The sequence below is a fragment of the Strongylocentrotus purpuratus genome, unplaced genomic scaffold (genome assembly GCF_000002235.5).
Source record: "Strongylocentrotus purpuratus isolate Spur 01 unplaced genomic scaffold, Spur_5.0 spur5_scaffold_6, whole genome shotgun sequence".
In the NCBI taxonomy this organism is placed as follows: domain Eukaryota; kingdom Metazoa; phylum Echinodermata; class Echinoidea; order Camarodonta; family Strongylocentrotidae; genus Strongylocentrotus; species Strongylocentrotus purpuratus.
Genome location: NW_022145612.1, coordinates 34,541,742 through 34,553,856, shown reverse-complemented (window position 1 = coordinate 34,553,856; position 12,115 = coordinate 34,541,742). Strand labels below are relative to the sequence as shown.

The following is a 12,115-nucleotide window of genomic DNA, read 5'->3' as shown; positions in this document are numbered from 1 at the left end:
GGGTGGACAAACACCCTTTTACCAATAGCTGATATAAGATTACACCTGTGTGTACGGTGGGAGGGTTGTCACATTTGAGATGAGTGCATAGAGCTGTGTGATGTGGGTTCACCACACCCTTTTACCACGAGCTGATATAAGATTATTCCTGTGTGTAGGGGGGAGGGGAGGGTTGTCATATTTGAGATGAGTGCAGAAGGCTGTGTGATGTGGGTTCGCCACACCCTTCTACCAACAGCTGATATAAGATTACACCTGTGTGTACGGTGGGAGGGTTGTCATATTTGAGAAGAGAACAGAGAGCTGTGTGATGTGGGTTGATTACACCCTTTTACCACCAGCTGAAATATGATTACTCCTGTGTGTAGGGGGGGGGAGGATTGTCATGTTTGAGAAGAGTGCAGAGAGCTGTGTGATCTGGGTGGACGAACACCCTTTTACCACCAGCTGATACATGATTTCTCCTGTTTGTAGGAGGGGGGGAGGATTGTCATGTTTGAGAAGAGTACAGAGAGCTGTGTGATGTGGGTTCACGACACCCTTTTACCACCAGCTGATATATGTTTACCCCTGTGTTTAGGGGGGGTGTCATATTTGAGAAGAACGCAGAAGGCTGTGTGATGTGGGTGCATGAACACCCTTTTACCACCAGCTGATATATGATTACTTTTGTGTGTAGGGGGGGGGGGTCGTCATGTTTAAAAAGAGTGCAGAGAGCTGTGTAATGTGGGTGGAAAAACACCCTTTTACCACCAGCTGATACGTGATTACTCCTGTGTGTAGGGGGGGGAGGATTGTCTTATTTGAGATGAGTGCATAGAGCTGTGTTATGTGGGTTCACCACACCCTTTTACTACCAGCTGATATATGTTTACCCCTGTGTGTAGGGGGGGGTGTCATATTTGAGAAGAACGCAGAAGGCTGCGTGAAGTGGGTGCATGTACACCCTTTTACCACCAGCTGATACATGATTACTCCTCTGTGTAGGTGGGGAGGGGGGAGGATTCTCACACTTGAGATGAGTGCATAGAGCTGTATTATGTAGGTTCACCACACCCTTTTACTACCAGCTGATATATGATTACCACTGTGTGTAGGGGGGGGGGTTGTCATATTTGAAAAGAGTGTTAAGAGCTGTGTGATGTGGGTTCAGGACACCCTTTTACCACCAGCTGATATATGATTACTTTTGTGTGTATGGGGGGTGGGGTTGTCATGTTTGAAAAGAGTGCAGAGAGCTGTGTGATGTTGGTGCATGTACACCCTTTTACCACCAGCTGATATTATATATTTAATATTAGTACAATTAATAATTAGGCAATGCCCCTACGCGACGTCAGTGTCCTGGCCATTGAGTAGTCATCTGGCCCTGAAATTTCTACCTTATGCTCAGGAGGATAGTCCCCAAAGTCTAAGACAACTTTCGGCCCGATCTGAATTGTTCAAGCCATCCGTAGAGCAGCCCTTCCTAAGGCATTCTGATCGAGTTTCGTTTTTTCAAAAACTCAATATGCTGATTAGTACAATTAATTGGGGAATGCACCTACGCGGCGTCAATTTTCCTTGGCCAGTGAGTAGTCATCTGGCCTGAAATTTCTACCTTATGCTCGGGAGGGTAGTCCCCAAAGTCTAAGACAACTTTTGGCCCGATCTGAATTGTTTAAGTCATCCGTAGAGCAGCCCTTCCTAAGGCATTCTGATCGAGTTTCGTTTTTCAAAATATCAATTATTCTGATGAGTACAATGAATTGGGGAATGCACCTACGCAATGTCAATTCCCCTCGGCCAGTGAGTAGTCATCTGGCCTGAAATTTCTACCTTATGCTCGGTAGGATTGTCCCCAAAGTCTAAGACAATTTTTGGCCCGATCTGAATTGTTCGAGCCATCCCTAGCACCGCCCTTCAAAAGGCATTCCGATCGAGTTTCGTTTTTTCAAAAGATCAATATGCTGATTAGTACAATTAATTGGGGAATGCCCCTACGCGGTGTCAATTTTCCTTGGCCAGGGAGTAGTCATCTTGCCCTGAAATTTCTACCTCATGCTCAGGAGGATAGCCCCCACAGTCTAAGACAACTTTTGGCCCGATTTGAATTGTTGAAGCCATCCACAGCGCCGCCCTTCCTAAGGACATTCCGATCGAGTAACTTTTTTTCAAAAGATCAATTGTTCTGATTAGTAAAATTAATAATTAGGGATTGCCCCTACGCGGCGTCAGTTTCGTGGCCATTGAGTAGTCATCTGGCCCTGAAATTTCTACCTCATGCTCAGGAGGATAGTCCCCAAAGTCTAACACAACTCTTTGCCCGATCTGAATTGTTCAAGCCATCCGTAGAGCAGCCATTCCTAAGGCATTCTGATCGAGTTTTGTTTTTCAAAATATTTTGATGGTTTTTTTTATAATGTTCTAAATACTGTACATTTGTCACACACCACCATATCCTGTGGTCTTTGCCCTTTTACTTAATTAATAAGCGTATTTTTTTTTTTTGATGGTATTTTTTATAATGTTCTAAATACTGGTAGTAGCCAGGCAGCTCCGCTGTACATTTGTCACACACCACCATGTCCTTTAGTTCATAGATTTAAGAGGGAGTAGAAATGCATGTGAAATATATATCTTGTTATCCCTAGAGTTAGATGACAGTACATGTTAATGCTGCAAACTCTTGTGCTATTATAAGTCCCTATATCTCAATGGTGGTAATCTACTTCTATTTGGGTTACGCCTGATTGAATGATTCAGCCAATTGTCTAGTGGTTCTTCAGTATACGCCTTCAGTCTATCGACATGTAGTTCTTTTGGTTTTCCCTTTGGTGACTCCTGAATACGATACACTACATCAGATAACTTGGCTGTTACCATAAATGGTCCCTTCCATTTCACTGTTAGTTTAGGACAAACTCCCTTCTTCCTTGATGCATCATACAGCCACACCCAGTCTCCCACTGTAAACGTTCGGTGAGTCGTATTCCTGTCATATGCTCTGGCCTGTCTGTCTGCAGCTATTCCGAGCTTCTCTCTGGCATTCTCATGTGCCACCTGCAAATTTTCCCGCATATCACTCACATATATTTGTTCTCCTTCTGTTTCAGGTGTTGGTGAGGGTAACAGTAAATCCACTGGCAAGGTGATCTCACGCCCTAACATCATCATGGTTGGACTCTCTCCTGTGGACTCCTGTACTGCAGATCTGTATGCGAGCATGGCAAATGGTATTCTCTCATCCCAATCTTTCTGATCGGAATCTGGATCCAACAGTGAGGACACCATACTCAGTAAGCTACGATTAAATCGCTCTATGAATCCATCTCCCCTAGGATGTAATAGACAGGTTCTAGTTTTCTTAATACCAAGCATCTTGCACATTTCTGCCATCAATTTTGATTCAAAGTTTCTGCCCTGGTCACTATGTAACTCCTTTGGAATTCCATATCGACAGATGAATTCCTCCACCAATACTCTAGCAACCGTCTCTGCTTCCTGGTTTGGGAGTGGGTAAGACTCGATCCATTTAGTAAAATAGTCTCCTACTACCAACACGTACTTGTTTCCACACTCTGTCTCAGGTAGTGGACCCAGGATGTCCATTGCTACCCTCTCAAGCGGTGCACCAACAGTGTATTTCATCAGGGGGGCTCTATTCTTCTTTAGGGGGTTCTTCACACGTGCACAAACAGTACATCGCTTTATCCATAATCGCACATCAGCAGCAAGTCCAACCTAATAATATCTTCTCTGTACTTTATGCAATGTCTTGTTGACACCAAGATGAGCTGCTGTCGGAGAACCATGTAATTCCTCCAAAACCGTCTTTCGCATAGAAGCTGGAAGTACAATCTTCCATGTTGTTTCCTTTCCATCGTCAGACTCCCATCTCCTCATCAAGACTCCATTTTGTACTTGTAGTAAAGTCCAGTTTACCCAATATGCTTTACTGGCTGAAAAAAGGTGAGATATTTCTGACCAAGGGGGTCGCTCTGTCTGTTTCTCCTTCCACCTCAAGACATGATTTATATCTCCATCTTGTAACCGTGCCTTCCTTATCTCTTCATTAGAAATCGCTGGGAAATTCTCCTTAGACATCTGTCCTGTATTTTGTTGCCCAGACTCCATCTTGCATCGTTCTTATAAATACTGCAACCTCTCATATAGTTCCCTACAATACAAAATGATAAGACACCCATACTAAGTGTTCTGTGTACAATTACTGTACATATAAATCATAACTGATTTAAATTCTACTGTTTATCTCCATAGTCTTCTACACCTTCTCACACTGTCGGCAATTAACACAGGGACGACATGACAATCCATCTGTATTTGAGTGAATTCTTCCAGCACGGTGCTCCAAGGTAAGTCTGTATTGCGAGATTACTTCTAGCCATCTAGCTAATTGTCCTTCGGGATTCTTAAATTGTAATAACCATCATAATGCACCATGGTCCGTTCTGACTCGTACTTGCTGTCCATACAAGTAGTGGCGGAAATGCTTAAGGAAGACTACAATAGCTAAAAGTTCTCTCCTTGTGACACAGTAGTTCTGCTCTGCTTTGTTGAGGGTCCTGCTGGCATATGCTATTACTCTCTCTCTTCCCTCTTGCTCTTGTGAAAGCACCGCACCAAGTGCGAAATTGCTGGCATTAGTGTCGAGGATAAATCCCACCTCTAACCTAGGGTAAGCTAATATCGGAGCTATTGTCAATGACTCTTTCATTGCTGAGAATGCTTCTTCACATTCTCCTGTCCAGATAAAAGGCTGATCCTTCTTAGTTAGATTGGTTAGTGGTTTGACAACATCAGAGAACTTCTGCACAAATCTTCTGTAGTAGGATGCTAGCCCAAGAAGACTTCGTACCTCAGTTGGGTTGGATGGCGTTGGCCACGACTTCACAGCTTCAACTTTGGTGGGATCCGTCTTAACACCTTCTGCTGATACGACATGCCCTAGATACAGCACTTCCTTTTGAAATAGATTGCATTTCTTAGGCTTGAGCTTTAGATTCGCATCTCGTAGTCGCCGCAGCACCATTTCCAACCTTGCAATCATCTCTGGTATGGTTGATCCGAAAACTATGACATCATCAAGATAGACGAGGAGTATCTTCCACTGCAGTCCCACTAAGATATTTTCCATTAGTCTCTCGAAAGTAGATGGGGCATTACACAATCCAAATGGCATGACTTGAAATTCATACAAGCCTCCTGGTACTACGAAAGCAGATTTGGCTTTGGCGTCGTCATCGAGGGGAACTTGCCAATACCCAGATACTAAGTCCAACGTGCAGAAATACTTTGCTCCATCAAGTGAATCTAGTGATACTGCGATGCTGGGAAGAGGAAAGGAATCCTTCACTGTATGTTTGTTTAGAAGTCTGTAATCTACACAGAATCGTTTCGATCCATCTTTCTTGTCTACCAGTACAATTGGGGAAGACCATGAGCTGGCGGAAGGTTTGATGATCCCTCGTTTAAGCATGTCTTCTATCTGTTTCTCTACTTCTTCCCTCTGGCCCATTGGATGACGCCTTGGTCTCTGCCGTATTGGTGCTAAACAGGTTGTATGAATGCTGTGCTTGACCTTATCTGTTCGACCGATGTCGTGGTCTCCTTGAGAAAACACATCACTGTAGGATGTTAATAGCATGACGACATCAGAGTGGTATTCCTCCTCGATGCTTAGACATGTTCTCCTATAGATATCAGTCAAGTGTTCTGGTACTTCAGGCTTGTTGTTGACCACCATTACTAATTTATCACCCATCTGATTTGTGCATGGAATAACCCTTCCTCGTACTGTAACGGTCATCAGATCACAATCAATAGTGGTATTGGTTTTCTGTAAGAAGTCCATACCGATGATTCCATCCACATCTATGTCGGCTATTACCACAGACACATTGTACTCTTGCCCAGAAAAGTTCATGATCAGAGATGTCTCTCCAAACACTTCTATCGGCATTCCATTAGCTTGTCGTAATTCAACATTTGTCTCCTTAATGCCTGGTAATTTATGCTGCTCATTATGATTTAACATAGTCCTAGATACAATGGTAATAGAAGATCCTGTGTCTACCAGCAAATGTCTCATCTGACCTCCAATCATTGTAGGTATATACATGGCTTGGTTTACTTCACGTACTGTACAAATTAGAGACCTTCTCTCTCGCCGGGCATCTAATTTCTTGGACCCATCTGCTCATATGGCCGCCCCGTGGTCCTCCGAGTAGGCCGTCTGTCGTTTCCCATGTTATGGGTTTGGTACAAGCTCGACTAATATGGCCTGGTTTACCACAGTTGAAGCACACATATTTTGGCTGACTTGGGTTTCTGTTCACACTTATCTCTTTCATCATTGACTTGATTTCTTGCAGACTCGACTTTAACTCTTCTACCTCTTTCTTCTCTCTCTCATCTGCAGGTGATGAATGAATGCTACCCTCCACTGCTCGCACATGCCGTGGGACTCTTATCTTCTCTCTAGCTTTCTCGGCATGAAGAAAGGACTCTGTGGTTAGTGCTGCTGTAATCGCCTCATCCAAAGTCTTAGGGTGAGCACGGAAGATTGCTGCCCTTATCTCAGAGTCATCAATAGCCTCCGAGAAATGAGTCTTTGCCAGTCGCTCCCGCACATCACTCATCATTTCTGGATACGCAAGACCAGTGAGATCCCTAATCGCCTGGCCCAACTGTTGGAGAGATTCATCCTTCTGTCTGGGTCGTGTTCTGAGCTCCAACATGAAGTTTTCCGCCTCCTGCCCCGGTCCAAATCTTCGCTCCAGTTGAACTACCAGTGCACGGAATGAGATAGGTCGGTCAATAGGTAGATTGTTCAACACCTTGAGTGCTGCCCCTTGAAGTCGCGATGCCAAGTACTGTCCTGCCTCGTTATCGTTCCATCCATTCGGCTTCATGCAGACTATGAAGTGCCTGTAATAGTCCTTCCATGGAATTTTTCCCGCAAATTTCTCAGGCAAAACGTCTCTATGATGACCTCCAGTCTGAGGACGATGTAGATTCATCATCTCCGTAGTCTGCTCACTTGGAATATAGTTTGGTAACTGATTCATCTCTTGAGGACCGTACACGACTCGTTGCACAGGCGAAATCACGTCTCCAAACTCGTCGGCGCGGACTGCTATCTCTGGATCAGTACTGTCTACTGCCCATCCAGCAACACTCCCTTTGTTACGAACTGCATGTCGGTCTCCAGCGGCCATGTCTTCAGATTGTAACCCAATAGAAGTTGGTTCCACCATTTTCTAGTTTGATAATTAAATTTTGTATCCTATTTTAATTATCTCTTCGAATTTTAAATGAGTATTATATCTTTAACTCATTTAAAAAAAAATTGTTTTACATGTCAAGCGTACGCCCCCTTACATTGTAAATGGAGTAGATCTCCATATCCACTGTACCATGTACTACATGTACAAGTACATGCTTAATATTACTGCGTCCGTAGACATCTTACTGTAAATGCTCATTCTTATACTCAATCTAAGTGTCTTGTAGACAAAGTTCAATGCACACTTGTGAAAAACCATTACACATAGTACGCACAAAATTTTTCAACAACTTGATATACATGTACCTTTCTACTAATGTAAATATTTAGATAGATCAACCTAAGAATAAGTTACTACATATAAGAAATACTAACTGAAGAATAGATAAGAAGAATTTTACTCCCAAAATTTTGCCAAATCCCACCGCTGCCACCAAAAATGTAACGTGAGACCCCCCTTAAAGTAGTTTGCTGCCACCACAATAATTTTATAGAGTTATTGAGCTCTGGACCGAAGTCAATAATGCTTCGGTAACAATAAACAATCAATTATTCTAACTCTCAAACTTAATCCTTTCTTACTGGGTCTCACTAGGTAGACGTAGTAATGGAGCTTAATGGCGAGTTCCGTTTTCTTGAAATATACAAGATTGGCCTTCTCATCTAAGTTAATTAGCTTCAACTTCTAATTATCTAAACTAAGACTTCTAATCTTAAACTGTAATTCTAACTTAAGTCTTGACTAAACTAATTTGCATCAACATCAATCAATCAATCTTCATTGAACAATCAATCGCTAAACACTAATCATTCCATTCTTTCTCACAGGTGTGCATTGTATACGTTATAAAATTATTCTACGAATTGAAGTAAGTTCAATGAACTTTAATAACACTAACTCCAAATATTGACAGGTTCAAGATGCATAACAATTCCAAGTTGTTGCAAATACTGGTACCATAAATTTCAACTCCATCAATTCATTGAGTATAAGTGAGCATGGCAATTTACATACAAATGTTAGTCTAATTTAGCTAAGTATAAGAATTTAGTCCTATAATTTAGTGTTACAATTTTAAGATGCTACCTTCTGAGTTACATGTACTTTATACTCCGTAGAGTTGTAATCAAAATTTCGAGAAGTTATTTATATCTTATACTGAAAGCTTCTAACCACAATGATCCAAGATCAAAGAAACTTATCTGGCGATCGCACTAATGTGAATAATCCTATCTCAACTGCCTGCAGTTACTCAATAACTTGTCCTTGCTAATTACCAACCGTGGGGAAACTTCCTCTAAATTCAATTCTTGACAACCTCTCAACGGGCCTTATTCAGCAGCCTTACAGCTCATTACCAAGTTCCACTCACTTTGTCGGTGCAAACTTGTAATATAACCAACATTCTATATAGTAGACTAGTCTCAGATTCCTTGAAATCCCTAACTACTATGGGTTCGAGAATACATTTACACAGTTATCTTTCTAAGCATTAGAACTTGTCGACCAACTCTAACCTCTCTCTGCTGTCTGAGCAACAGTTAAATATAAAACAGCTCTCAAGTTGATTACTACTTAAAGTGAATAACTTAAGTTATCTCATTTTGATGTCTCTGATAAATAATCTGTATTACTGTAACATCAAATAATTATCAGCTTCTAGATGCAACTGAAGAAGTTATTACAATTGGCTTTGTAATTTTTGTACTTTTCTATTGGTATAGTTAAATGTCTATTTACAATTTACATGTCAGATTAATAATTCCTATTTAACTTATGTACACGCTACGATTTAAAATAATCATTTAAATTTTTTGGAAGTTGTACGCTTGACAGTATTACGTAACGAAAGATCGCAGTATTCTAACCCAAATCATGGTGGCAAGGGTTTTGTGACTATGAAATAGCACAAAAGGAAGAAAAGAATAAATACTAAAGTAAAATTCACTAATCAAACAATGAATTCGCTTGCATTGCCTAATTATGTCTATCGTTTGAAATCCAGTATTCCATTAATAAATGGAACCAATTTGGAAATAACCTGATGTTAACATACATGTACGGTGTACCATCTGAATAACCATCCCAAAATGTCAATCAATTCATGACCAACTAAACTTTCAGAATTATAGACAAGAACTTAATAGCTCTAACAAAAACAGCTTCTTTCCAGGTTGGTTGCATTGAGAAGACAATTTCAGATAAATAAATCTTGTATAAAAATAATAAGATTAACTGATCCACTCAGCGAACCTCAGAAAACACATGTTTATAATAAAGTCAATATCCATTCTCAACTGTTATATTTATACATGTACTTGAACATGTCACTGAGAGTTTTAAACATTAACTATCACATATCAATATCTTTACACACCCATCAATATTCCGAGTATGTTTATATAATTACAAAACCTCAGTCTTGTTATAATTCAAATCCTTATGCATGTAAAATAAGTAGGAAAAAACAAGCTTGTCGTCAGAATGCTACCATCATGAATGTGTATGCAGCTACACTGCGCCTATGCCAGGATCAACTGAGGTTGACAAGGCGAGGCACTAATACCAGAAAATTCCAACTAACCGGGTGCCAAAACCTAATTTGATATGCCCAAATAATCTACTCAACTTCTAAATAATAACCTAAGGCTAAAATGTGTATGAAGGGGTGACCAAAGTTCGCGGACATTTTAGAACATATTACAAAATGTGATATTCGATCTATGATTTCTCACATTCTACACAACTTTATTTATTTCAATTATTACCAAATGGACGGCAAAGTTTTTGACTACAGATTGGTTCAACTAGAAAAATTTACCGTCGAAGGATTTCGGAGATATCGCGATCTAAAAATTCGATGTCCGATCGTGCGCGCGCGCTGCATCTAAAAAAGTCATAAAAACAATGAGACCTAACTTCACGCACGGTGGTTTACAGTTGATTTATCAAAAAAAGCGATCCATCAAAAATAAGGTAATATCATAATTTGCAAGGCAAGATATCGTACAATCAGTTCGTACCACTCTTTACTTACAATTTTCAGGATTTCTGATCTCAAAATGAAGATTTCCAGACCCTTATCGATAAGTTGATAATTTTTCGGAACGGACGCAAATAACTGCAAAATTTGCCGATCTTTTGTCAATATTTTCACAATTTCGCAACCAATTCTAAAGAAAATTTCGTTTCTGGGTAATTTTAAGACCCTCTTTCCATTGGTGATATCAGATTTTCGAAATCTTACCGATTTTTTGAGAAAGCGAACTTTGGTCACGCGCGAACTTTGGTCACACCGCCATACTCACTGCTTATGGCCAGATCCAGTGAAGAGGAAAACAAAACGTCCAGAGATGGTTGCTAGTTCTGGTTTTCTCCAGCTCACTTGGGGAGGTCTTCCCCAACAACTTAATTTTTCCCAAAAATGCACCCCTATTTATAGACTTTGGGCAGCCGACAAAATTTTGTATTTCCCGCTTATTCCTGTACTTAAGGGCTTACGCACAAAAACTCTCATAATTATGTCCTATATAATATAATTATATTTAAACGTCTTTGGTCCTAACCAAAACTATTACGCACGCACGGTGCGTCCGTAAGGATTAATACAAATGCTTCATCATAGGAATCACTTTCCAGATAAAGGAAAATACTACTCTTCAATATAAATATTACAAGAAACTACGACCAAAATCTGCAATTCCAACTTCCATGCACTGCAAACATCTAGGTAAGTTGTTATATTATTGCATATTAATAATTCATTTTATTTACGTTTTTTACGTAAATTCCTACTAATCCCATATATGGTTTCTGCTGCTGCAGTAGCTAGCGCTGATTAGTGATATTGCGCGTATCTAAACTCAACTTGCGCGCGCGTATATAAAAAAAAATACGCTTATTAATTAATTAAAAGGGCAAAGACCTTTGCTTTGAAAGTAGGTCACATTTCTGGACCGAAAATCTACCGTGTTGTCAAATTCAACAACATAAGAGAAAGATAAAAATAATTTGATAGGCATTTACGCCACAATATCAATTATTCTGTTTATTACAGTTAATTAAGGAATGCCCCTTCGCGGCGTCAGTTTCCTGACCAGTGAGTCGTCATCTGGCCCTGAATTTTCTACTTAATGATAGAGAGGATAGTCCCCAAAGTCTAAGACAATTTTTGGCCCGATCTGAATTGTTGAAGCCATCCCTAGCACCGCCCTTCCTAAGGACATTCCGATCGAGTAACGTTTTTTCAAAAACTCAATTATTCTGATTAGTACAATTAGGGAATGCCCCTACGCGGCGTCAGTTTCCTGGACATTGAGTGATCATCTGGCCCTGAAATTTCTACCTTATGCTCGGGAGGATAGTCCCCAAAGTCTAAGACGTTATTTGGCCCGATCTGAATCGTTCAAGCCACCCGTAGAGCAGCCCTTCCTAAGGCATTCCGATCGAGTAACATTTTTCAAAAACTCAATATGCTGATTAGTAAAATTTAATAATTAGGGAATGCCCCTACGCGGCGTCAGTTTCCTGGACATTGAGTAGTCATCTGACCCTGAAATTTCTACCTCATGCTTGGGAGGATAGTCCCCAAAGTCTAAGACAACTCTTGGCCCGATCTGAATCGTTCAAGCCATCCGTAGAGCAGCCCTTTTTAAGGCATTCTGATCGAGTTTCGTTTTTCAAAATATTATTCTGTTTATTACAGTTAATTGTGGACTCCTGAGTGGTATCATTATGTTGCACCCGATCTCCTCTACCAGTTAGCGTCATCGGTTTATGTTTTTCATCTGTATTTATTGCGCAATGTTTAAAAGGGTGTATAGAGC

General features: G+C 40.6%; 1 long non-coding RNA gene across 1 annotated transcript; it reads left to right on the top strand.

The window, feature by feature from the left end:
* Window positions 1-2,804: 2,804 nt before the first annotated feature.
* Window positions 2,805-8,961, top strand: LOC115919427. The gene is made up of 3 exons (XR_004061847.1): window positions 2,805-3,278; window positions 4,261-4,355; window positions 6,422-8,961. It is a non-coding gene; the product is annotated as an uncharacterized LOC115919427 (long non-coding RNA).
* Window positions 8,962-12,115: the final 3,154 nt, after the last annotated feature.